This window comes from Sus scrofa, chromosome 6 (genome assembly GCF_000003025.6).
Source record: "Sus scrofa isolate TJ Tabasco breed Duroc chromosome 6, Sscrofa11.1, whole genome shotgun sequence".
NCBI classification, from domain to species: Eukaryota; Metazoa; Chordata; class Mammalia; order Artiodactyla; family Suidae; genus Sus; species Sus scrofa.
Window position 1 is genome coordinate 157,843,814 of NC_010448.4, and position 25,522 is coordinate 157,869,335.

The window sequence follows — 25,522 nt, forward strand, 5'->3', positions numbered from 1 at the left end:
CGGGCATCCACCCTGCACCTCCGCCCCCAAACCTGTCGCCAGGGTTCTCCCAACCCCTCCAGAAAGCGCCCCAGGACGGAGGGTGGAGGCTGCAGGGTCCGATATTCTCGACCCCCTCCACCAGCCTGGTCTTCCCTAGCTCAAGCCCAGGCCCAGGAGCCTGGACACAGCGGGGGTTTGAGGGGCTGGGTTTAGGGGGTGACTTCTGCTAAGTCCCCCACCCCACCCCCCAGCTGTGAGCAGCAAAGTCAGGGTCTGGAGTGAAGACGGTCAAGGAGAAACGGAGGGAAAACCCCATTCAAGTTTGGTCCAACGGTTTAATGGGGGGGGGAGCAGGAAGGATTTAAAAGCCCCGAACCCACAAAGCAGACTTTTTAAAAAATTATAATTGAAAACATCTCGAAGTAAGGGCCGCCAGGAGCGGGCCAGCTCCCCCCGCCCCATCCCCCTCTTCTGCTCCCCGGAGTCCGATGAAGTCATGATAAGTAGGCTGCAAAAAAAAAGGTGGGGGTGTTCGCTTGGAGGGACGGGGGGCACAGGGGTCCCAGGCTGGGGCCCCGCGCGGACACAGTTTGGATACTATGGTTACGCGATCCGACCCAAACAGCGAAGGCGGACAACAATAGCGGCCGCCAGAGGAGGAAATTCCTTCCGGGGTGGACGGCGCGGGGGGAGGGGCGCCTGGCTGGAACGCCGAGGCGGCGGCTCGGCCAATCAGCGCGCGGCCGCCGGCGGTTTCAAGGTGCCCCGCGCCGCGCGCCACCCTCCCCCCCGCCCCCCGCGCGCTCCGCTCGGGCGCTGGAATTGCTGAGACGTTTCCCTGCACGCGCCCGGGTAACCCTGCGGGGGCTGCTGCCCAGGCCGACCCCTCCCCAGCCCTTCCCCCCGCCCCCCCTCCTGGAGCCCACCGCCCCGGGAAGGCTGAGCGTTCCGCTGCCTGAGTTGCTTGCACTTGAGGGAGGTGGGGGGGAGAAAATCCCTCCAAACTACCTCTTTCTGTGGGGTTGGTTCCTGCACAAGCCTGTTTTCTATTTTAAAGCATGTCTCAAGAAAAAATGAGAGAGGAGAGAGAGAGAGAGAACGGCGAAAGCGAAGGTCCACCCCAGCTCCAGCCCGGGAGGCTCTGACCCCTGCCTGCCTGGCTGCGGGGGCTGTTATATAATAAGTTGGGTTATTGATATTGGCGGCCCTGGCCGGGCATCTGGCATGCAGAGGTCCAAGGGCAGAGCTGGCGCTGGAGCTGGCGTTTAGAAACCACCCCCCTCCGCTCACGGTTACCTGCTTTATAATGGACCGGAGGAACCAGGGTCTCCCCCCACCCCAGCCGGCGGTCTGGGTTATTTACGTGGTGGCCATGGCGTGACCGTGCCGCCTCCCCCCCACCTACCAGGGGGTCTGTGCCCAAGTCCCCCCCTCTTTAGAAGCCTCAGATTGGCTCCCAACCCTTTTGCCCCGCGGCCAGGCCCTCCACGATGCCTCCTCTTCTGCCAACTGCCCAAAGCCGGCATCCAGTGCACTGCCGAGCACCGAACTGGTCCCGGTCCTTTTTTTAAGCTGAACCGGGTTTCTGCTCTCTGATGCCTCCTGAGCTCGGAGCACCAGTTGGATAAGGAGTAGGCAGATGCTTCTTATTCATTCCATACTGAGAGATTCACTTCCCTGGAAGGCTCCAACGCTCAAAAAGTATTTGCCTTCCTCTCCCACTCTTTCTCTCCCTCTCTTCATATATAATGGGGATAGCCCTCATTCTCCAGTTCCTCGTGTGTCTCTTTATAAATAAATAATGAGATTTTATTAATTATGCACGTATAGTGTCTGCAAGCAGATTGCTCTGTCTCTTGATGCTTAATATTTTTTTAAAAAAAGGAAGAAAAACCCTCCATACTGAAGCTGGGTTTTTGTTGTTTTTTTATTCCCTGCAAGCAAACAAAACTTCAAGGGGCCATGCGCCCTCCAAGGGGGGGAGAGGAAGGCAGAAGTTGGGGGTAAGAAGGAGGGATTAAAGGGGGTTCTCTGCAGATTTTCCAGGCAGCTGAAGGCAAATTTCAAGTAGCCTGCTTCGTGTTTTGCGACTGAGCTGCTGGTCTGAAAACATACCAAGGTTCGCTTGGGCGTTTGTGTGCAAGGCGGGATGGGCAGCTGTTAATAGTAAACAGGAAACCAGTGAGAAGAGAGCTGGCTGCAGCCCAGTCCCTCTCTCGATTCCGTGCCCCTCCTCGGAGCCCCCGAACCCCAGAGCTTTCAAAACACACTTGGTTTCTGGGCACGTGTGTACCTCACCTATTTCCTGGGCGCCCGACACAATTTCTGGCACATGGTTAGGGCTCAGCAGATATTTGCACGTTGAGCAAATGGAGTGTGGAATACGTACCCAGGGTGGGGGGATGGTTGCACAGTGGCCAGGGCCTAGATCTTGGGGCCCCAGGCCTTGCAGGCCTAGGCGTTGGGGCTTCGGGCCTCAGACAGTGGGGGAGGGGCTCGCCCTCCAGTTTTCTGGTCCAGGAAGTGGCCGAGTAGAGCTGGGTGTCGAAAAACTCATCTGAACGAGAGACGCTAGAGAGAGTGGAAGGAGACAGGAGCCGCTGGCAGAGCTGGTGTGGTTAGAAAGGATATGGGAAGGGCTCCGCAGACCTTTAGCTCGTCCAGACGAGGGAGTGGGAAGGGTCAGAAATGAGCTTTGATTCAAAACAGTCCGGTTCCAGCTCTGAAGAGCAAGTCGGTATGGAAATAGAGATTTGGAAGGTGTGGAGAGGAAAGGCAGGGACTCCCATAGAACTGGCCCTTTAGACCGAACATTTTAAAGCAGAAAAAGAAAAAAATAGGAGATCCCTTTGTGGCTCAGCAGTTAACGAACCCGACTAGCATCCATGAGGACGCAGGTTCGATCCCCGGCCTCGCTCAGTGGGTTAAGGATCCAGTGTTGCCGTGAGCTGTGGTGTAGGTTGCAGACGCGGCTTGGATCTGGCGTTGCTGTGGTGTAGGCCAACAGCTATAGCTCCGATTGGACCCCTAGCCTGGGAACCTCCATATGCCGTGGGTGTGGCCCTAAAGAGACAGGAGAAAGAGAGGAAGGAAAGAAGAAAAAATTAGAGACCCCGAAAGAGGCATATATAATTGCCCGTCAGGTTGGTTGTCCGGGGGTTTATCATTTGGGACCCAGAGACCCCAAGAGGATCAGGGGCCCGTCAGGGGTCCCACAGCAAGACCTTGGCCCGGCTAGCCCACCACCTACATCTGCCTCCTCCTCAGGTAATTCGCACTACCCCCGCCTCCCAGGAGAGAAACAGTTTTTCTCACCCAGCCCAGGGCAGACCAAGCACCCTGACAGAAGGGTTAATTAAACTGGGTGTGTGTTGCGCAAGTTCAAAAACAAATTTTTTTTTCAAGGGAGACGTTCTGGATGCCATTTCTCCTGCCTGTGAGAGGTCTATATATCACCAAGGAGTTAAAACATAAAAATAAAATTGTGCTGGCTGAGGTTACCACAAAGCTATCAAGCTGGGTCTTGTTGCTGGAGTCCTGGCATCTGCTGTGTAATTTGGGGAACACTTACTCTCCCAACTGTGGGTGGGGGCGGCTGTCTGACTTCTCTCTTTGTATCTTCCTAATTAAAAGGGACCGGGATCCCTCACCATACGTGTTAGAGAACATCTCCTGTGCCAAGGAGACCCAGGAGACGCAGATGCTGCGGGCACTTGGGATCTGAGGAAGTGGGGAGCCAGCATGGAAAGGCCTCCCCGCCTGATGTGTCATGACCTTCTGTGTGACCTTGGGCAAGGCCCTCAGTTTTCCTACCAATCAAACTGAGATGCGGAGGGGAGGCCGATTGAAGATCAAGAATCCTTCTAGCTCCCTGGTTCTGAGAAATGGGTTCAACAGGACCTCAGGGCTCTCTTCCCCTGTGGTCGCTTAAAACCTCTGCCCCCACGAAGCCAGCATGCCCGATCCTGCCCCCAGTTCCAGTTATGGGCCCAGGTCCAGAAACGCAAACCACCTTTAAACCCCAAAGGTCCTCAAATTGTAGACATGCCCAAGCCCCAACAGATAGTGTCTCCTGCACACACATACAGACACCATCCAGGCTGTGCAGTCATAGGCCCAGCTCACCTGGGATGCGTATAAGCCCTCTGCAACATCCCAAGTGAGTGTTTGTCTAGCCCCTTCTTGAATGCTTCATGTGACAAGGAACTCACTACCACTGACGAACCCTAGCATGGTGTGCCCTAACCACTTACTGCTCCTGTCCACCAAGATGTCTTGCCAGAACCTCAAAGCCAGCCTGTCCCAGGATTGTTGTCCTCCACAGAGCTGCTCCTCCTCCCCCTCTCCCCATGTATCCTGGCTCAGAGAACTGGCGCCCCAAGCCGAGAACTTGGGACTCCTTCCTGCACTCCTTCCCCACCAGTGCATTGGTCCCCCAGTCCTGACATTTCTTACTGACGCTCCAGTCTGTACCACCTCTTCATCCCCGCTGCCTCCTCATCACTCACCTGTATGGTAGCAGCATCTGCTTCCTAGCTGGTTGCTCTGCCTCCTGATTAGCTCCATCCAAATTATCCTCCGTGCTGCCTACCAGAGGGCTCTGTCTAAATCCGTAACCTGAATAGGACACTCCTCTGCTCATAAATAAACAATGACCCGAGTTGCCCACATGACCAAGACCCAAAATTCCTTAGCACAGTCCTCAAGGCCTGTCTCCGTGTGGCACAGACCCGAGGCAATCCCACTGCCCACGGCTCCCAGCTAAGTTACTTCACACGGCAGCCACTCCAACTGGCTTGCTGTCCCCAGAACATACTTTGCTCTTTCATGCCTGGGTCTTTGTCTGTGCCGTGCCCTCTGTCTGGGACACCCTCCTCTGGGCACTGAAGAAAGAGAGGAAAAGTACAGGATCCCTGCCCAGAGGAACCGCGTTCTAAAGCTGCATTCCCGGGGGTGGGGGGATGTGCATGGGTTGTGGGATGGAAATCCTGTGAAACTGGATTGTGATGATCACTATACAACACAGATGTGATAAATTCTTTGAGTAATAAAAAAATTAAAAAAAAACCAAAAAGTAAATAAATAAAAATCAGGAAAAATAAAATAAAATAATAAAAAATAAAAATAAAAAAATTAAATAAAGCTGCATTCCCCACTCTGCTAACCACTGACCATGGGACAGGTGGAGCTTGTGAAATGTGGCTAATTCCAATGGGGGTGTGAGATTAGTGCAAAACACATACTGGATTTCAAAGACTTCGTACCGGAGTTCCTGTCGTGGCTCGGTGGTTAACGAATCCGACTAGGAACCATGAGGTGGCGGGTTCGATCCCTGGCCCTGCTCAGAGGGTTAAGGATCCGGTGTTGCCTTGAGCTGTGGTGTAGGTCACAGATTCGGCTCAGATCTGCCGTTGCTGTGGCTGTGGCGTAGGCAGGTGGCTACAGCTCCGATTAACCCCTAGCTGGGAACCTCTACATGCCGCAGGAGTGGCCCTAGAAAAGAGAAAAGACAAAAAAAAAAAAAAAAAAAAAAAGACTTCGTACCCAAAATAGTAATAATAATATGTAAATTAGCTCAAAAATAGTTTGATTATATTAATTCTCTGTTTCTCCTAGTTTCGCTCTCTCGAGTTTAGCAAAGATCTATCAGCACAAGCAAGTCCATCTGCTCTTTTTACATTTTACAGTGTGGCTACTAAAGACGTTAAAAGTGCGGATGTGCCTCCCATTTGTGACTTACAGGATTCTGTCTGTGAGACACCGTGGCCAGGAGCACAGACACGGAAACCAGTGGTTAGAATGATGCTGTGGGGGGAGTGCGGGTGGGAGGAATCACAGAGCTCGAGGCCAAGGTGAAGGCAGCGCCCCCCACCCGATGGTGGTGGGTTTAGGCTTGGCCTCAGAAGGTACCTGGTCCAGCTGGCAGGCGAGGACGCGTGCTGGTGGAAGCAAGTGGGAAAGGGAGCTAAGGCGCGTTCAGAGCACACTCAGCTCTCACCCAGCCACTTTCTCTGGAAGCTGTCCCTGAGCGCCTGGTCCCCTGCCCCAGCCTGGGCGAGTCCACAGCCCCTCTGCCTTCCGGTCGCAGCCCTGAGCTGTCTGCGTGGTCATCGCCTTCCGTGGATGTGACCATCGGCCACCCCCACCCCCCCACCCCACTCCCACTGGGGTCCGAGGGCTGCCGAGGGCAGGTACCTGGCTTCCTCGCAGGTGGTGTCCCAGGGCTGGGCACAGAGGGGACCTCGGAGGCGAATGTTTGTTGAAAGTGGAATGAATTCCTTCGTTCAACAAACATTCACTGACCCTGAGCGACCTTTCCAACGACATCCTTCCAAAACCACACATCCTCAGGCACGCCCTCGACCCACCAACCGTGTGAACCCACGTTGCTGCCCAGCGCCGTGACGGTGCTGGGTTTCACTGAGCACCGACCCCAGTACGGCGCGGATGTAGGTTTCATTTTCTCATAATCCCGAGACATAGGTTCCTTACGGCCCCATCTTTGTACCCATGCGGACCTTGAAGCTTGGCGAGGTGAAGGGACTCACCCGAAGCCCAAGGTCGCACTGCAGGGCTGGACGGAGCCACTTGCACAAACCCGCCCTCTGTTCCCAGGGCTCGGGCCTGAGGCCGGGCTCCTGCAGGGTGTTTGGGGACCATCCCCTCTTCTCTCTCCCTTTACTCACTCCCTCCTCCTCCTCCCTCCACCTCCAGCCTGTGAGAGGGCTGAGTTTAACTCAGACCCCAGCAGCAGGGAGGGCCCTACCCCACACCCAGTGCAGGGGAAGTGCCTCCCCCCAGATGCTGTGCAGGGGAAGTGCCTCCCCCCAGATGCTGCCCAGGGTTGAGCACCCCGCCCCCAGCTGAGGAAGGGAGGAGGGAGGGAAAGAGAAACCCACCAGGGCCTCTGGGGGCACAGCCCTGAGGAGCCCCGGTGTTTGGTTTCAATTAGGAGGACAAATTCCAGGAAGCCAGGCCAGGGCTTGGGGCGGGTGGGGGGGCGGTGTGCACAGAGCGGGGCTCAGAATGAGGAGGCTCCGGGAATCTGGCCTCAGGAGGAGGCTCCTGGTGGGTGGGGGCCCACTGGGAAGAAACCTGACCACTAGGGCCTGCCTTGGGTCCCAGTTCCAATGTATGGTGTGCCGTCAGGGAGTGGACAACGTGGGTCAGGTGCCTGGCACCCAGTAGGCGCTCCTGGGCTCAGAAGCGTGGCCAGCATTGCTTCTGTTCACACTTGCATGGCTCTACAAATGCCAGCCCTGGGGGGTGGGGGGAAGGACGCCTGGTGGTTGACAGCGCAACCTGTCCTGTGGCAAGCTGCGGGCTGGGCCCGGGGGCCCCAGGATGCCCGAAGCTCAGTGCTCGTGCACAGACCGGAGCAACAGGTACAAATAACTGCTGTACAAATAACTGCGTGGCCAATGTCAGAACAGCACCAAGCAAGAGCCTGGCTCTGGAGGCTCCAAGGAGAACAGAAGATCCAAGAGGGAGGGAACCGCACCCACAGGTTCCTGACGGTGTCACCCCCACCCCCACCCCCGACCCTGAGAGCATCATGCCTGGCACAGAGGAAGCACTCAATAGATAGCCGCTGAGTTAATGGGTGACAAACCCTTCTGGGAAATTTCAGGGAAAGCTTCTTAGAAGAAGAGTGCGTCTAAGCAGGGTTTTAAGAAATGAATCAAAGCTTGGAGACCAAGAAAGGAAAAAAGGGCATTCCAAGCAAAGGAAACAGCTGATGCAGAGATGAGGCAGCACGGAGCACGTGGCAGAGCGCTCGTTGATTCACTCATTCAACAGATATTGATGGTGTGCTTGTGACAGTGCCGGCGCTGTGCTCCACAGATGGTGGCTGGACTAGAAGAGGATAAGCTGGAGGAGGAGGCAGGGGCCAGACCACTGGGGTGGGAGCCCAGCTGGGCCCGCGTGTTTGGTAAGGGGGTCAGGACCCTGCCTTGTAAGGTACCAGGGGGCCCCTTAGGGTGTTGATAGCTTCTGGAAGTTATCCTGGTACCGTAGGACCTAGAGCGAGGGAGGGGAGGGTTCCGCCATGCCAATGAGGAGCCTGAGGCTCTGTGCAATGCTGGCACTTGCTCAGGGACATCCAGGTGGGCAGAAGAAGAGAGGGACCTCTGGGGTCCCACGGCACCGGCCTTGCTCCCCAGTATCCGGTCTCTTAGCTCCCCCCACCAGGTCAGCCCCACCCAGGTCAAAATCCTGGGGCCCTGGCTCCAGTTGGCTACTCCCTTTCTGAATGACCTTGACTGTCTCTCCTCCTCTCTCCAGACCATCAGGCTTGGCCTGAGGCAGAGTCTTCCGAAGTGTGGATCAGTTCACCCAGTGGATAGGGGTGAGGCCAAGGAGGGCAGAGATCTGGCCAGCTCATCTCAGGAAAGTTATTGCTTTTCAGTTCTCGCTCCTAAGTCAAAGAGAAGGAGAAGGGCCCATTTTGAGACCAGGATGTCTTTAACGCCCCTCTGATGCTTATTAATCTCCATTCATAGCAATGAGAGAGGCCATCTAACAAGCAAAAGTAATCTGAGCTAGAATTGCTTTGTTTTCATTGAATTTATTCTTGTATTTACCGTCTGGTTTTGGAAAGCCAAAAACATTTAGAGTACAAATACAGTTTCTTTTGTTAAAGTTTCATGAAAGCGAGTTAATGTAAAGAAAAGCATGAAGCAGATGAGGTAAGAAGACACACTAAAAACCGTGGGGGAGGCACTGACGGCCAGACATTCTGGCTGGGGCACCTCTTATGCTGCGGTCTTAATATCGGCTATTTTTCTGGGAAACGGACTTAGAGTTTAAACCCTGCTGTTCATCCTTTTGAAAAAGGGAGAGAAGGTAGGACTGTCACTGGGCATGTCAGGATGGAAGCAGCTCTCTTTACCAAGGAATTACTCTCAGCACACGTCAGTGCCAACTGACCATGCCCTCCGGGAAGGCGGGGATGAGGAAGGAAGCCCAGGCTGGGGTAGCCGATCCTGAGTCATTGTCAACCTCCTTCTTCTGACTCTGAGGGTGCCCCAGGGAGGGAACTCTGGGATCCCCACACCCCCCCGAGGCAAGAGCAAATGTCAGGGAGCTCCTGTCGTAGCTCAGCAGTAACAAACCTGACTAATATCCATGAGGACCTGGGTTCGATCCCTGCCCTTGATCAGTGGGTTAAGGATCTGGTGTTGCCATGAGCTGTGGTGTAGGTCGCAGATGCTGTTCGGATCCTGAGTGTCTGTGGCTGTGGCCGGCAGCTGCAGCTCCAATTGACCCCTAGCCTGGGAACCTCCATATGCCTTGGGTTCGGCCCTAAAAAGACCAAAAAAAAGAGAGAGAGAGAGCAGCTGTCAGAATGCACCCCTTGTGGTGAACTGGGGAGTAGGGCCAGTGCAGCCAAAGACCTATGAGGGCTCCTTCACCCCAGAATAAAGGGGAAGCTCCTTGTGTGGCACTCAAGACTCTTCCATGTCGTCCACAAATGGCCTTTCTGTGTGCCCCGTCTCCCTGATTCCTGCCGCCTTCTGCGGAGCCCCTTCTCAGTCTCCCCGGTACCCCCCAGTCTGTGTCAGGGCCTCCCGCGGGATTCCAGCGTCCTCAGGATCCCAGGCGCCTGTGTCATCATTGCTGGTTTGTGCGCCTGTTGACCCCAGAGATGGGGAGACAGTGCCTGTGTTGCCTCTCTCTCATCCCTCAGCACGGGGTCAGTACAAACAGATGCTCAATAAAGCTTTGCTGAACTGAAGGGAGGACGTTTTAGTGTGCATGGTGGTGACATCGTTCCAGTCCCTCTGGGGCCTTTCATGAGCTTCCTCTCCCTCTGTCGAGTCCTCTGAAGGGAAAGCTGCCCATAAAGTGTAGTGAGCGAGAGGCGGGGGAACGGCCTCTAACAGCCGGCGAAAATGTGTTCAAATCCTGTTCTGCGGTTCAAGTGATTTAGCTAAGCCAGAGGATGGTTAAAAGGGGATCCTAATCCCCATGACAGAGAAGGATAGGATGTGATAACTAAAAGATACCACTGTGAGAAGAGCCACATCCCCGGGTCAGGTGCACACTTGCTTATGAAGAAAAAGCGTTGGGCCTGCAGAAAGGGCAGGTGCCTAAAGGAAAGAGGAACTCATTCTGCCCAAGGGTCTGAAATAGGGAAAGCTCTCGACTTGAGGGGACTTTGGAGTTGGGCTTTGAAAGATAAATAGGAGTTTCCCATAAGTAGTCAGAGGACATTGAGATGAAACGGCTGCGAGTCACACAGGGAGGGTACCGTGCATGGAACTACAGCAAGCACAGTTTTAGTTAAGAAGAAGGAAGAGCTTCCCGCCCCAGAGCTTTGGGCATCATTCTAGTCCGCACTGGACGAAAGATGTAAAATGGCCCAAGAAGTGTCAAGGGCCCCTTCATCAGAAGTCAAAGGCCAACTGGTCCATCCTTCTATGGCTAAAGGCACCCAATTACTTTGTCCTTAAACCTGCTGCCTTTGTGCTAGAAGTGAGTCCCGCCCTGAGTGAGGAGGGGAAGAAGCAGGAGGCGCCCCTCTGATTCCTGGGTTTGTAGCCAACAGGCTGGGCCCAGGGCCAACCCCCCCCCCAAGAGCCTGATCCCCACCGAGCCTGACTCCTTCATTTCTCCCTGCAGCCTTGACCCAGGGTACTGATACCAAATTGGAAACTAAGCCCCCTCTCTTGGGCCAAAGAGGGACAGAGGAGGCAGAGCCCATTTCCGAGGTCAGCACTCTTTGGCCTTTCTCCCCTAGCCCATGTTTTTCAAAACTAGACCTTGGGGAGAGAGGGAGAGGGAGGAGTGTGGATGCTTTTGTGTGTGTGACCGAGTGTGTGTGTCTGTGTGGAGAGAGGGAGAGGGAGGGAGAGAGACAGAGCCTGGGAGGGTGTGTGTGGAGAGAGAGGGTGACACAGAGAGAGAGAGAGTGTGTGTGTGTGTGTGTGTGTGTCTGCGTGACTATGTGTAAGAGAGGCGTGTGTGTGTGTGTGTGTGTGTGTGTGTGTGTGTGACTCCAGCAGCAAGCTGTACCTTAAAGGCACAGACCCTGCCTCTGCCCTGCCCCCCTCCACCTCCACCCCTGGCCAGAACCACCTCCCACCACCATCAGCTGGGAACCCGGGTCAGTCCCCAGTGACGCCTGCCCGAGGAGGCGAAGCAAGCCAGCCCTCTCCAGGACTGAGGCTTTGTGAACTCAGCCACAGTCCTACCCGAGAAAGAGAGGAGCTTTACTCCTAAGGAAAGCAGGGCTTCCCAGAAGACTGGGGGCCGAGGAGGGCAGGAGGCCAAGCTCTCCACTTGCTCAGGTGCGGTGGAAAGAGGCCTTGACCTCCACACCTCTTTCACAGGGCGGGGACACGACCAGAGCTGTGCAGCCCTCCCCGACGGAGCCTGTGGAAGTACCAGCGGGCAGTGGCAGGACACCCAGGAGGGTCTCTGCTGCAGACAAGCCATCTCTGAAGCGCGTAGCAAGTAGCGAGCAGGGCTGTTTGTTTTCTTCCCACAGAAACCTGCCCCTCCCCCCACTCTCACACCGGGTTTTGGCTCCAAGAAGGGAGGTGAGGGGTGGAGCACTAGGAGGCTGAGGTCTGCTTTCTCATCCTGCCTGGGTCTCCGGCTCGCTGTGTGACCCTGAACTGGTTCCCCACCCTCTCTGGGCAGCCGCTGTCTGCTCTCTGTACTGGAGATGTTGGATACAGAGACTCTACCAGCTCGTCTAGCTCCGACATTCCCTAATTCCAGGTCCTACGATGGGCGTCATTTGATGAGAACATGTCTCCGTCGGAAGAGGCTGAGAAATTACCCAGCTCTGAATCCTCCCAAGGCCATCCAGAGCCACCAAACAAGCAGCGTGCACTAAAGCGTCCGTGAAAATCTCCTGGTTCAGTGCCTCTGTTTCACAGGCGAGGAAACTGAGGCTGGGAAGGAAGGGAAGGATGAAGGGAGCGAGGTGCCAGAAATGCCCGGGGACTGAGAGCCCAACCCAAGGCTGGAGCCCTGGTCCCCTGGTCAGAGGGGGTTCCTCCAGTCAACTCAGCAGAGCCCCAGTCGCCAAAGGAGCAGCAGGAGCTGGGAGGCCAGCAGGAGGAGGAGCAGCCGGGGGCGCGCCCAGCCAGCCCCGGCCCCCGCGGGCCCCTTCCGGCCCCTCCCCCAGCCCGCGCACCGTCCCGCCACCTGCTCCCCGCCCGCCGGGGCGGGGCCGCCCCCACCCCCCGTCCCCATGGCAACGCGCGGCCCCGGCCGGCAACCCTGGCCTCCTCGCCGCCGCGCAGCCCATCTGGCCCCAAGCCCTCCCCAGCTGGGCCGCCCGAGGCCCCCGCCGCCCTGGGCCCTCAGAGCCCCCCAGGGGCCGGAGACTAGGACTGACTGGAGCGCCAGGCGTCGGGCACCTACCCGTGCCAGCACCTGGGCTGGCTGCTCGGCTCATCCTGATGGATCAGAAGTCAGAGCGCTGATGGGTCAGAGCCCTCCAGGGTCTCACAATCTACAGAGGACACCCCGCCACCCCTGCCACATGTCCACCCCACGCGGCAGGAGACAGCATCTCAGGATGAAAGACCGGCTTTCTGGAGCCAACCCCCTGGGCTCAAATCCCCAAGTAGTGTGACCCTGGGCAGTTTACTTAACCTTTTCCTCATCTCAAAAATGGAGGTGATCATAGATCCTGCCTCATAGGGTGGTGCAAAGGGTTAAATGGGTCAATAAAGAAAAGGACATGGAGTTTGCACTCAGAAACTATCAGCTATTATTATTACTGCAGGGGGCAAGTGCAGGAAGAGAGACTTTGGAGCCCAGAGTAGGAGGCCTAACCCAGCCTGGACTTCCCAGAGGAGGCCAGGCTGGTTGGAATCTTAGGGAGTAGCAGTTAGCCAGGAAGCCAAAGGGAAGAGGGAACAGCAGCAGTAAAGACGTAGAGGTGAGGAGGTCTCGTCGTGGCACAGCAGAATTGAATCCGACTAAGAACCATGTGGTTGCGGGTTCGATCCCTGGCCTCACTCGGTGGGATGGGGATCCGGCGTTGCCAAGATCTGTGGTGTAGGTCGCAGACGCAGCTTGGATCCCGCGTTGCTGTGGCTGTGGTGTGGGTGGACAGCTGTAGTTCTGATTCGACCCCTAGCCTGGGAACCTCTATATGCCACCAGTGGGGCCCTAAAAAAAGACAAAAAGAAAAAAAAGGCATAGAAGTGAAAAGTAGCAGAAATTCGGAGGACTTACAAAGCCTCTCAGTGCTGCTGGAGAGTGCAGAAGAGTTTGGCTTTTTGTTTTTTGAGGGTTTTTTTTCACTCCCATGCCACACCACAGCAGCGACCTAAGCTGCTGCAGTGACAACACTGGCTCCTTCATCCACGGCACCAAAAGATAACTCGGAGTTTGGCTTTTAGTCGAAGGGCACTGCGACTGGAGCCACTGAAGAGTGTCAACAAGGCATGACATGTCCCTTGTTTTCCTAGACATCACTCCGGCTGCCACATATTCAGTGGCTTGGAGGGGCCAGCGGTCTTTGTAAGAGATGATGAATCCTGAACAGGGGACGACCTTCCATCCAAGGTCAGTGGAAGGCGGGGACTGATTCTCGGCTGTCAAGGAAGTAGACATGGCAGGACGGTGACCTGTGGATAGGATGTGGCCTGAGAAGGCAGAGGTGAGGAAGGCCACGGACGCTTAGGCGGCTGGTTTGGGCACTGGGGCGGGGGGGCAGCAGGGCCAGAAGAGTTCTGAGGGCGGGAAGGAAGATGATGAGCTGTGAGTGTGGAGCAAGGGGGCGAGGGGTACTGCCCGGCTTGGGGACACTTGACTTTGGAGCTGAGAGACCAGCATGGGAGACATCAGTGCCTGGATGGTAACCAACCCTCCAGGGCCTGAGCGAGGCCCCAGAGTCAGCCGGGGGTAGGGGCCCTCACCAGCCCACACCCTCTTGCACAGAGAAGAGGACTTGTGCTTAGAGGGCTGCCTTCTAAGCTTCCTTTCCCCGGGGCCAAGTAGAGTCTGTCTAGAAGACATTCAGGAATTTCGACCCACATTCTACATGTGCCATCATCTTGTTCTGAGGTTGCGGGGTTTTGGAGCGTTGTTTGGGGTGAGGGAGGAGCAGAAGAGTCCAAGGAGAGAGCCCGTTATGCTGACCTGTCGCAGTTCTGTCCTACAGCAGCTCTGAAGTCTTAGGCAGGTCTCCTCGCCAGCCTGTGTCCTCCTGGCTACCTCCTTTGCAGGGTTATTGGGAGAATTAAACAGGTTTCTGAACACAGAGCACCAGCATGGCCTCTGGCCATCTTTGTTAGACGTGGAAATTCCAAGATCTTCTCCCAGACTCAGGAATATGATTTTCCGCGGCGGGTGGGGATCTGGGAATCTACAGGCAAAACTGGTCCATCATTGGATCAAAGCGTCTAACTAACACCCTGGGACTTCCCTGGCAATGGTCCCTCCATAGGGCAGATCACCCCTCACGTGTGCAGCCCGGGGCAAGATCTCAAAGGCAGTCCACCTGCCGGGTTCCTCCTCTCCCCACTGTTTCCTCCCCACCGCAGAGTCCTTGTGTGCAGCCCCGTGAACCAGGCCCCGTGTCCAAGCTCTCAGGCACACCTCTCCCCCACCCCGCAAACGGCTTCCTTTTCCGCCTCGCAGGCTAGCTTGCACACACCAGTAGCACAGTCCCTTGGGTGGACAGACCCAGGTCTTGGGAGTGGGCTCAGGACCTTTTGGGCAGGGAATTCCATATCCCAGAGCCTGGAAGATAATCTAGAATGGTAAGCTCAGGGAGTTCCCATTGTGGCTCAGTGGTTAACAAACCCGACTAGGAACCATGAGGTTGAGGGTTCGATCCCCGGCCTCGCTCAGTGGATTAAGGATCCGGCGTTGCCATGAGCTGTCAGTGTAGGTCACAGACATGGCTCGGATCCTGCGTTGCTGTGGCTGTGGTGTAGGCCAGCAGCTGTAGCTCCGATTCAGCCCCTAGCCTGGGAACCCCCATATGCTTTGGGTTCGGCCCTAAAAAGACAAAAGACCAAACAAACAAACAAAGTTGGCTGGTATCCATGAGGACCTGGGTTCGATCCCTGGCCCTGCTTAGTGGGTTAAGGATCCCGTGTTGCGGTGAGCTGTGGTATAGATTGCAGATTCAGCTTGGATCCCGAGTTGCTGTGGCTATGGCACAGGCTAGCAGCTACAGCTCCGATTCGACTCCTTGCCTGTAAACTTCATGTACTGCGGGTGCAGCTGTAAAAAGACAAAAAAATAAAAAATAAAAAAAAAATAGAAGAAGAAAGAAAACATTTAGAATGGTATGCTTGGGCTTCGGGGGCCATGTCCCCTTGGCCCCATGTACACCTCACCTTGCAGGGAGGAGTGGGGCTGGAGGAAGGCAGAGGGGAACCCTATATAACAGAGTTCAGGGCAGAAGCCCTGCTGCCCTGGTCTATGGGCTCCCCTGCCTTTGTGTCTTTCAGCCTCTCCCACCAAGACCCTCTGGCCAGCCCTGTGGTTCCCAGCAGCCATATTACGGAGGCTGCGGTCATTTGTCTGTCTGCTTACTCTGCCCAGCTAAGGTCACCTCAGACTTTGCCTCCAGCCCCTGCTGGCCCCGAGAAGTATGGGGTCCCTTGGCCTCCCTCACAGCCACCTCGAGGGCCCTCGGAGCCCTTGAATGACCAGTCCCTGGCTTGTCATGGGAGGTCATATTATTGTTCTCCCTCTAAAGTGAGGAAACAGGGAGTTCCCTTTGTAGCTCAGTGGGTTACGAACCCAACTAGCATCTATGAGGATGCGGGTTCAATCCCTGGCCTCCCTCAGTGAGTTAAGGATCCGGTGTTGCCGTGAGCTGTGGTATAGGTCACAGACATGGCTCGGATCCCACGTTGCTGTGGCTCTGGCCTAGGCCGGCAGCTGTAGCTCCGATTCAACCCCTAGCCCAGGAACTTCCATATGCCTCAGGTGTGGCCCTTGAGAGCCAAAAAATAATAATAATAATAATTCAACGTTTTTTAAAATAAAATGAAACAGGCTCAAAGAATGCAAAGGGGGAATTAGTATTTTAGAGCACCTACTGACGGCCACATGTAAGGCAGGGGCTTTTAAAGACATGACCATACAACACGCCTGCAGAATCGTACTCAATTTACATGTGAGGACCCTGTGGCTCAGGAAAGAGAGGGAATCGGCCCAAGGATCATCCAGTCCACAGGAGGCAGAGGCAGAATCCAAATTCAGACTGTCAGACGGAGGATCGCAGACCCAGGGAGGCATAGTAGGGCTTCAGGAGGTCTTGCCAAGAGGAGCTAAGGATGCTGGGAAACCTGGCCTGCTGTCTCCCGAGAGGGTCACGGAATGTGAGGAATGTCCGCCCCAGGGCAGGGCCCTGGGCAAGGTGACCTTTGGGGAGATAAAGTCGAATTCCAGGATTCAGAGGGAGACTAGCAGAGGTAAAGCCAGGGTGGTACGACCAGGGACGGGGACCAGCTGCAGCCGGGCACCGGCCCCCTAAGCCAATAGGTACGGCTGGGGCGTGTGATGGGGACACTGCTGCCCCTCTGCGGCTGCTGTTTCCTCTGTCGGAACCTCCTTCCCCCCACTCTGCCAATGACACCTCAGCCACTGTGCCTCTAACCCTGTCTCCAACAATCACCTGAGCATTTCTGCTTGGAGGGCCCTGGGGAATCTCAGCCATAACCATCCATAACTAAATGTGCCCCCTGCCCACTTCCCACCACCTCCTTGCTTCCACTTGACCGCTCAGAGGTCCAGCGCCAGCCTTGCCTCTTCCTTCTCCTCACTCCGTCCAAACTCAGTCCCTAATGTCTCTGCCCTCTCCTTGCTGCCTCTGACCTCCAATCTCAGATCCTCCAAGCCATCTCACCAGGGCAGAGTTGCCAGACATGTAAATAAAAATACAGGACTCTAGGAGTTCTCTTGTGGTGCTGCGGGTTAAGAATCCAGCATTGTCACTGCAGCAGTTTGGGTCACTGCTGTGGCGAGGGTTGAATTCCTGGCCCAGGAACCTCTGTGTGCTGCGATCGGGACCAGAAAAAAAAAAACCTCTTCAGTTAAATTTTAATTTCAAATTGGAAGTTCCCATGGCTCAATGGTTAACGAATCTGACTAGGAACCATGAGGTTGCAGGTTCGATCCCTGGACTTGTTCAGTGGGTTAAGGATCCAGCATTGCTGTGGCTGTGGTGTAGGCCGGCGGTTTCAGCTCCAATTCGACCCCTAACCTGGGAACCTCCATATGCCGTGGGAAGCAGCCCTAGAAAAGGCAAAAAGACAAAATAAATAGATAAATAAATTTTAATTTCAGATAAACAGTGAATAATCTTGTTAGTTTAGTATTAAGTATGTCCAATTATTACATGGGACATACCTAGACTGGAAACAAATTATTTGTTGTTTATCTGAAATTTAAATTTATCAGACGTCTTGTATTTTACCTGGCAACCCTAAGCCAGCATGTACTTCACCATTTAAAATTCCCCAGGAGTTCCCACTGTGACCCAATGGGATAGGTGGCATCTTGGGAGTTTTGGTTGCAGGTTCAATCCCTAGCCTCGCTCAGTGGGCTAAGGATCCAGCGTTGCTGAAGCTGTGGCCTGGGTCAGATCTGATCCCTGGCCTGTGAACTCCCTATGTCCTGGGGCAGCCCCCCAAAAATGACAATAAGTAAATAAACAAAACTCTCCAGTGGTTTCCTGGGGGCAGAGAATGGAGAACTGCCCCCTCCCCATTTGGAGCACTCTTTCCCTGCTGGTCCTTCTCTCCCGACATTCAGCTACCTTTCAATTCTCAGAAATCACCTCCTCCAGGAAGTCTTACAAAAAGCCACAGGCTCATGGGGGTGGGGAGGTGGGGGGCTGCTCTGTGCAATTAGAGGCCACCATGCTTCCCTTATCGAAACCCTAGCTGCACTGCTGGCCCCTTCAGTAAGAGGTCCCTGAGACCCACATCCTGTCCTTTGTCCAGTGTGTTCCCCAGCCCCTAGCACCGTGTGGAGCCTGGAATAATGGCTACAGAATCTTGGCTAAGCCCATCACCACCTTCTCTGGGCCCCAGTGTCTTCACCACCACAAGACAGGTTCCTCTCAAATGGCCTACGAGGCTCCTCCCAGCTCCCGTGCCTGCCCAGTTCAGCCAGACCCTGCACTTTGGCTTCGGAGATCACCAGCAGGGCTGGCATAGGCGAGAACTACTCCAGGAGTTCCCGTCGTGGTGTAGAGGAAACAAATCTGACTGGGAACCATGAGGTTGCAGGTTCGATCCCTGGCCTCGCTCAGTGGGTTAAGGATCCAGCGTAGCCTGAGCTGTGGTGTAGATCACAGATTCGGTTCGGATCCTGCGTGGCTGTGGCTGTGGCTGTGGTTGTGGTGTGGGCCGGCAGCCGTAGCCTGGGAACCTCCATAGGCTGCGGGGGCTGGCCCTAAAAAGGAAAAAAAAAAAAAAAGAACTACCCTGAACTCAGCTTGGAAGACCTGAAGCTCTGCCTGCTTGCAAGGTCCCTCTCCTCTCAGCCTAACGCTTCTCTTCTCTGCCAGGCTCTAGACAGTGGGGATGATGCCCCCTGCCTGGGGGTGGGGGCGGGGTTGTGGGGAGGTGGAAGGCAGAGAGGTAAGGCCTACAGCAAGGAGCAGGGAGCCGAGCCGACTGGGACTGGGAGGCTCATAAAGATCACTAGATTCCCGCCTGCTCTTCCCATTCCGCTGGAAGGCCTAACTGCCCAGGAGGGACTCCGGCAGTGGGGGCTGCGAGAGCTCCAGGGGGAGGAGGGAGGGGGAAGCCGGGCTGGGAGCATTCAGGCAAGACTTTAAATCTGGTCTTCAATTTATTTATTTATTTATTTTTAAAGGGCCTGAGCATCTTCCCTGAGAGACGGGGGCGGGGGGCATCAAACCAGCCCAGCAGAGGGGCACAACCTGACCTCAGTCAGTCTCCCCCTCCTTTGTGGGGGTTGCTTTTTCAGCCTCCCCAGAGGCCAGGGAACTCGGGGGTGGAGGGAGACCTGGGTCGAAAGAGACACCAAGTTGGGGGGCTTTGGGCAGCCTTAGCACTCCCATAATCCCCAGATGCCCCAGGCCACCCCAAATACATCTGGAGCTGGAGAACAGGGTGCTCCCTGACTTCAAGACAAGCTCACCCCTGACCCCCATTCCAGTCCGCTATCAACCCGTGGGCCCAAAAGGCATGGAATTCCTGGCAGGCCCCCGGCGCCACCCAACACTGTGACTTGCTCTTCCAGTGCTTGGACAGGGCCTTCCCAAGGACACTCTGGAGCAAGGAGGAGGATGCTTCTTCCCAGGACAGTCTGGGGGTCTGGGGGGTGAGACTGCACTGAGTAACTCGAGAGCTATGAGCCTCCAGGAAATGAATTCTTGCCTCTGAACAGAAACCTTAAGACCAGGCTCTCAGGCGGTCGCCTCCTTCGGCCCCTCCCTGTCCCCTCTCTGCCTCCTGCCTCCTCCTGTTCCCCTGCCTGTCTCTCCCAGCCCCTGCTGAACTGGCTTCCTGCGGCGTATCAATCCAGTCTGATCGGATCTCAGGACCAAAGGGGCAAGAGGAGGCAGGGAGGGCAGAGGACCAGAGCAGGAAGGGAGTCTGTCCATTGTCCCTGGGTCCCATCATGTCACCTTTGCCTCCACCAGCCCCAGCCACGTCCACACAGTCTATTTCACAGGGGAGCCAACTCAGCCTCCAAGAACGGAGACACTGTGACAGGCGCACAGCTGATAAGGAAGAGCTTTCTCCCTAAGGCTCCAAGGTGAAATCCAGGCGCTCACCCTGACCTGAGGGAGGAGACAGGCCCCCACATCCCGAGGCTGTGAGGCTCAGGTCTTTTGGGTCTGAAGCCAGTCTGAGCAGGTGGGAGGGCTGGGCTGGCCAGTCCCTGTCCCAAACAGGCTCTGAGACCTGAGGCGAGTCGCTTCAGCTTTTGGAAGATCCCTTTGTCCGGTTAAAATCTGTCCCGGAGTGACCTTTAGCGTCAAGGAGGAGAGGAGCCGTGCCTGGACTTTAGGTCTAGACTCGATTTCCAATCCTGGTTCTGCTCCTCCCTAGTTGAGTGGCCAGGGACACGGCCCCTTCCGATGGTCACGTCCCTCCCCTGGGAGGTGGGAGCCGTGAGGCCATCCCAGTGGGGTTTTCGGAAGACAGAGAGAGAGCAGTGCTCGGCCCCTTGGGGGCGCCACAGCTGGCGGGCGAGGGGGGCAGAGAACCCAGTGAGAAAGTCTCTGTGACTTGGATCTGTGGGAGCCAGGCCATGGCACCAGGCAAGTGGCTTTCCCCCCACAAGAGGCCAAAGCACTCTTGGGCCTGGGAGGGCAGCCTAGGGACTCGTTTGTCTTACCTTTCACCCTCTGGGACCCTCAGAGAGAAAAACCTCACCCCATCCTGCCCAGATCCTCTGCGGACACATCCCTCCCGTTCTATTCGTCCCTGGGCTGGCCCAGGCTCCAGCCCCACCCCACCCCCAGAACAAAAGGAACATTTGACAGTCTTTGTCCTGTGCAGTCTCATTCTCTGAGAGTAGGACCCACCAGGCCTTGCAGCTGGGACCTGCCACCGCCACCCCCCCACCCCCTCAGTCCCAGCCCAGCTCTCCAGAGAGTCTGCAGGAGAGGGAGGGAGGGGCCTTAAAGGAGCAGTCATCTCTCAGAAAGCAGTCCCCACCTCCGCCATCAGAACGGGCAGGAAGGAAACCCAGTGGGGGCAGGGGACAGGGGCAGTGTCCAAGGAGGTTCCAGTCCTGTGACTTGTCTGAGATTGGAATGGGCACTAAACAGGCGCTAAAACCCACTCTTCTCCTGGCTCCCAGGCAAGGGCTCTTTTCATTAACTAGTATCTTTTAAAGGAACCGGTCCCAGAGTTCCCACTGTGGCTCAGAGGTGAAGAACCCGACTAGTATCCATGAGGATGTGGGTTTGATCCCTGGCCTTGCTCAGTAGGTTAAGGATCTGACATTGCCCTGAGCTGTGGTGTAGATCGCAGATGCAGCTTAGGTCTGGCGTTGCCGTGGCTGGGGTGCAGGCCGGCCGCTGCATCTCCAGCTCAACCTCCAACCCTGCCTTCGTTTGCTGTGCGGCCTTGAGTGAGTTCCTTTCCCTCTCTGAGCCCTGGTCGCCCTTGCATAAAAGACCAGAAGGAACTGGAGGATCTCTCACCAGAGAGATTTTCTGAGCCAGACCCTGGCCAAGTGCTGGGATGTTAGAGACAAGTCATACCCCAAGTATCTAGTCCTAAGATTCTACCAGGAAAGAGCACAACATAATTATCAAGGTAAAAGGAATATGTTTCCGTGAAAGTAGGACCCCCTCCCCAATGATGGAGGAGAACTACCCTCCTTTCCCTCCGACTGACATAGTCCTGCACAACCTCCAAAGCTTCATCTATCAACAGGCTTAGGAGAAAACCTAAAGAGTGTTTTCCTTTTCACAAACAAGGCTACAGGCACACAAAGGACAGGCCCCGACCCACTGCCTGGGAGTGGGTATCTGGAAAGTGATGCCGGAGCACAGAGCCCAGGGGGGAAAGGGACCCCAGGAGGGACCCAGTGACCAAGGGAAGGGCACTGTCCCCTCATGCTGCTGCTGTGAGTTGTTTGGCTGGAGCTTGGGGTTCGCCCGAGGGGAGCAGAGGGGTTTGCTGGAGGGCCCTGGCTGCCTGGCCTAGGAGTGCACCCTCTGGGTGCTGGGTGGCCAAGGGGGGATCTCATGCCACGCAGTGTGTACTCACTGCTGCTCTAGTAAAGGGAATGAATGGTGGGGACCTGGACAGAGACCAAGGGACAGCTGTACACACAGGTACTTTCTGACAAAGGGGCCCGTGGAGCCACAACACGCCATGGGGGAGGGGGAACGGAGCAATTCCTCCCGGGAAAGAGGGGAAGTGAGCGGGGAGATGAAGCAGGGGAGAGGAAATGAAAGATTAAGTGCATAAAGGCCATAAAGCTCCGAACGTCCAGGCTGGATGGATTCCCGGTTTATAGATACATTCATGTTGAAAGATGCCCATCCAGGCCTGCTACCCTTGCAAGAGTAGCCACCCAGGGAGGCAGAGGGGACACTGGGCTGGAGGGGACCCCTCGTGCCTCTGTGCTCCTCCCTTGCCCCCACCCCCAACGCCTCCTGCTGGCTGACAGCCCAGCTGGAAGCAATTGCGGGAGCCTCCAGCCTGGAGAGCTGTGTCCCACAAAGGGCCCTGGTAAATAGCAGCCCACACCCCAGACGGCCTGCAGCACCCCCCCCTGCACAGCCCCCTGCCCGGAAATTTAAAACAACTGCTCTACACAGTCTTAAATCCTCCAGGAAGGAGCTGGGGTTGGCAGGCGGGAAGCATGAGGCTGGCCAGGGCCCTGCCTGGAACACCCTCTCTCCCCGCTCCCACCCTGAATTCCCCTGAAGGACCACCTCCCATCTGCCCCCCCCCCCGTCGCCCCCCGCAAAGTCTTGCCACCTTGGGCTTCCCGGCTCCTGGGCTTCCTGTGCTGCTGTTCCCTGCAAGGCACGGCAGCCATGGCCTGCCTGACGGGATCGCCAAGTGGCCTGTGAGCACCCAGAGCACAGAGCAGTCCTGTGCCTGCTTGTGACCAAAAGTAACCTCAAACGTTCAAGGTCTATGATGACAGGACATTATTCAGAGGGCACTGGGAAGCCACGGATGGGCTTTGGCAGGAGAGTGGCATATGGTAGGCATATTTCAGAACATTCACCCTGGCAGCGTTGTGTGGTTTATGGGGAGAAGGGTGAGGAGTCCAGAGACCTGGAAGGGGGCGGCTGCCTTTGTGCTGCCAGCAGAAGAGAGCGGCCTGTGTGTTTTTCCTCATGCTGTGCCATACCTGAGCTGCCCTGCCTCTTCCCAATCCTGCTATTTATTTATTTTTTGGCCACACCCACGGCATGTGGAAATTCCCAGGCCAGGGACCAAACCTGTACCACAGCTCCGACCCAAGCCACAGCAGTGACAATGCTGGTTCCTTAACCCACTGAGCCACCAGGGAACTCTCCTGCTTTTTAAAACTCACCCATCTTTAAGACCCAGTTCAGGGACCGTCTCTTGTATGAGGGCTTCTCAGGTGATCTCTGATGGTACCTTCATCACGGGACCAGTTTGAATTACTCTGTGTGTGCGTGTGTGTGTTTGTGTGTGTGTGTGTGTACATGCATATACTCTTGCCTGGGCTGTGAGCTCCTGTGGTCAGGGTGGGTGCCCCGCCCCTCCCCATATCATCTCTGGCACCCATCACCTGGCCGGGCCCAGAGGAGGTGCTGAGTACCTGCATGCGGAGGACCAAGGCTGCCAGAGCATCCCACCCCTCGAACCCACCTCCAGTCCAGGCCCAGCCTAACTGCCAATAGCCTTGCAACCATGGGCAAGTCCCTTCTCCTCTTTGGATAAACGTCTCCTTTGACTACATAGACATTGCTTCCATTATTTATTCTCAAGTCAGGACTCTAAAAGCGAGGACCATCCTTGGGCTTCTTCGCCAGCACCTCCCCTCTCTCAGCATTTCTTTTCCACGTGCCCCCCATCACAGGGAGCTGTTCACAATTCTCACTCCCACTAGAACTTGAGCTCACGGAGAATCTCACCCCTGGGTCCTGCTCAGTGCGCTCTGCTCAGAGGAGGCTTGACGAGCCTGTGTAAAAGGCTCTGGTGGGAATTCCCTTGTGGTGCAGTGGGTTAATGATCTGGCATGGTCACTGCAGCTGCTTGGGTCACTGCTGTGGCACGGGTTCGATTCCTGGCCCAGGGAACTTCCAAATGCCTCTGGCGTGGCCAAAAATAAAAAACCAAAACCCAAAACAATCATATAGAGGCTCTTGTGCACTCCTTGGTCCCAAGAGAGGACATAGAGTAGCCTCTCCACAAACAGTGAGATCAAATGTGCACCCTCGCGAGTGGCCAGGAACTTTCACTGCGCCAGCCCAGACCCGCCACGGCCCTACCTCTGTCTGCCCACCCTGCCCAGCCATCCTCCTGGGGCTAGTCTGGCCTCCCCCGAGAGGTGTGGAGAAGGGGTGCTGTCAGCAGATGGATCTTTAGCCAGCATTGCTCTGCCCCAGGCAAGCCCTACTCGAATCTCAGCCAGAATCCCCCTCCCATTTCCCACCCCCGTGGGCTGGGACAGACCTCAGCCAGCAGGCCTCCCAGCTTTGATCAATACAGGGCAAGCAGCCAAGGCGGCTGCAGGCTCCATCCTCCCAGGAGGCCCCAGCTCAGCCGGGGTCACATGGGGGAGGGGGCTGCAGCCTGGCTCAGGGACTCTGGGGGGTGGGGCAGGGCAGGGGAGAGCAGGAAAAGCAGGCGTCACTCACAGAGTCATTCCTTCCTTCCCCATTCACTCCTCCATCCACATAGGTTCCGTCCACAAATATTTAGTGAGCATCAACTATGCACCAGGCACTGTCATCCACTCTGGGGACACCGCGAGGACAAGACAGCAGCTTTTGTGGGAATGAATGTTCTAGTGGGGAAGAGAGACAACAGATGAAGGAATGAAAATGAGATGTAGTTTCAAAAGGTGATAAAAATACAATTAAGTAGGGTGACAGAGAGACGGGGTAGCATCTCCCCTCCCCTCCCACCCAGTGGTCAGGGAGGATGCTTGAGCTGCTGGAATGACCACGAGATGCCCACCAGGTAGCTCAGATCAGACTTCCAGAAGCAGACGCTGAGATGGAGATTTGCATGCAGGCAGCTTGCTGGGTTGCTCACCCCCACAAACACACGGAGGGGTGAGGGAGGGAGGCAGCGCAGAGCAACAAAGGGAGAAGTTGGGCCACGTGCAGTCACAGCAAAGGCCTCAGCTGACCCCCATGGGTCCAGGAGCAAGGATAGCCTTTCGGAGTTGTCCCACTCCAGGCAACCGGGCCAGCCCTTTGTAACACCCCACTGACCAGCCACAGGGTAGCTGCCCGCAGGAAGGGGTAAGACTTTGGGCTGTCTTCAGCGGAGGGTCCTTCCCATGGGGTCTCAGTGCTCTCAGCAGCTGCGGGAAGGAGGACCTCCTCCTCCGCTTCCACGAAGTGTGCCGAGATCTGGGGGAAGAACGTTCCAGACAGAGGGAACAGCAAGTGCAATCTCCCTGACGCAGAGACGCAAGCTAAGCCTGACCGAGGCACAGACAAGTCCAGCGCGGCCAGTGTGCCTGAGTGGAGGGGGACTCAACAGGCTGGCAGCCGGAGAGGCAGGCAAAGGCCAGTCCAAAAGGCCCTGTGAACCGTGGGACTTTATTCCAAGTGTAAAGGGTCACCCCAGGAGGGCTTTAAGAAGAGAGTGATCTGATAATTACCTATTAACACCACCCAGGCTTCTGGGTGGGAAAGGGGCGGGGCCAGGTGGGCGGAGAGAGCAGTTGGGAGCTGTGGGCGGGGCCAGGTGGGCGGGGAGAGCAGTTGGGAGCTGTGGGCGGGGCCAGGTGGGCGCCGCTGGCGGCTCAGTCCGGACGTGGGAAATCCCGGCTCAGTAAGAGAGGAGGGAGCCCCGGGATGCTGCGGGGGTTCAGGGAGAGGATTCCAGACCAGTCTGGGCTGCCAGGGGAAGTCCTAGAGGCGCTTCCAGTGTCCTGTGGCAGA

General features: G+C 56.1%; 2 long non-coding RNA genes across 4 annotated transcripts; both read right to left on the reverse strand.

Annotated features, from left to right (window-relative positions):
• Nucleotides 1,892-6,698, reverse strand: LOC106508664. Of its 3 annotated transcripts, none has more exons than XR_002345180.1 (3): nucleotides 6,531-6,698; nucleotides 2,372-5,921; nucleotides 1,892-2,139 (listed from the first exon to the last, which is right to left on the reverse strand). It is a non-coding gene; the product is annotated as an uncharacterized LOC106508664 (long non-coding RNA). The 3 variants fall into 3 exon arrangements; XR_002345181.1 differs by having other exon boundaries at nucleotides 2,372-5,901; nucleotides 6,178-6,698; XR_002345179.1 differs by having other exon boundaries at nucleotides 6,178-6,698.
• LOC110261226 lies at nucleotides 12,692-22,486 on the reverse strand. Its single transcript, XR_002345182.1, has 3 exons — nucleotides 22,401-22,486; nucleotides 14,095-15,186; nucleotides 12,692-13,580 (listed from the first exon to the last, which is right to left on the reverse strand). It is a non-coding gene; the product is annotated as an uncharacterized LOC110261226 (long non-coding RNA).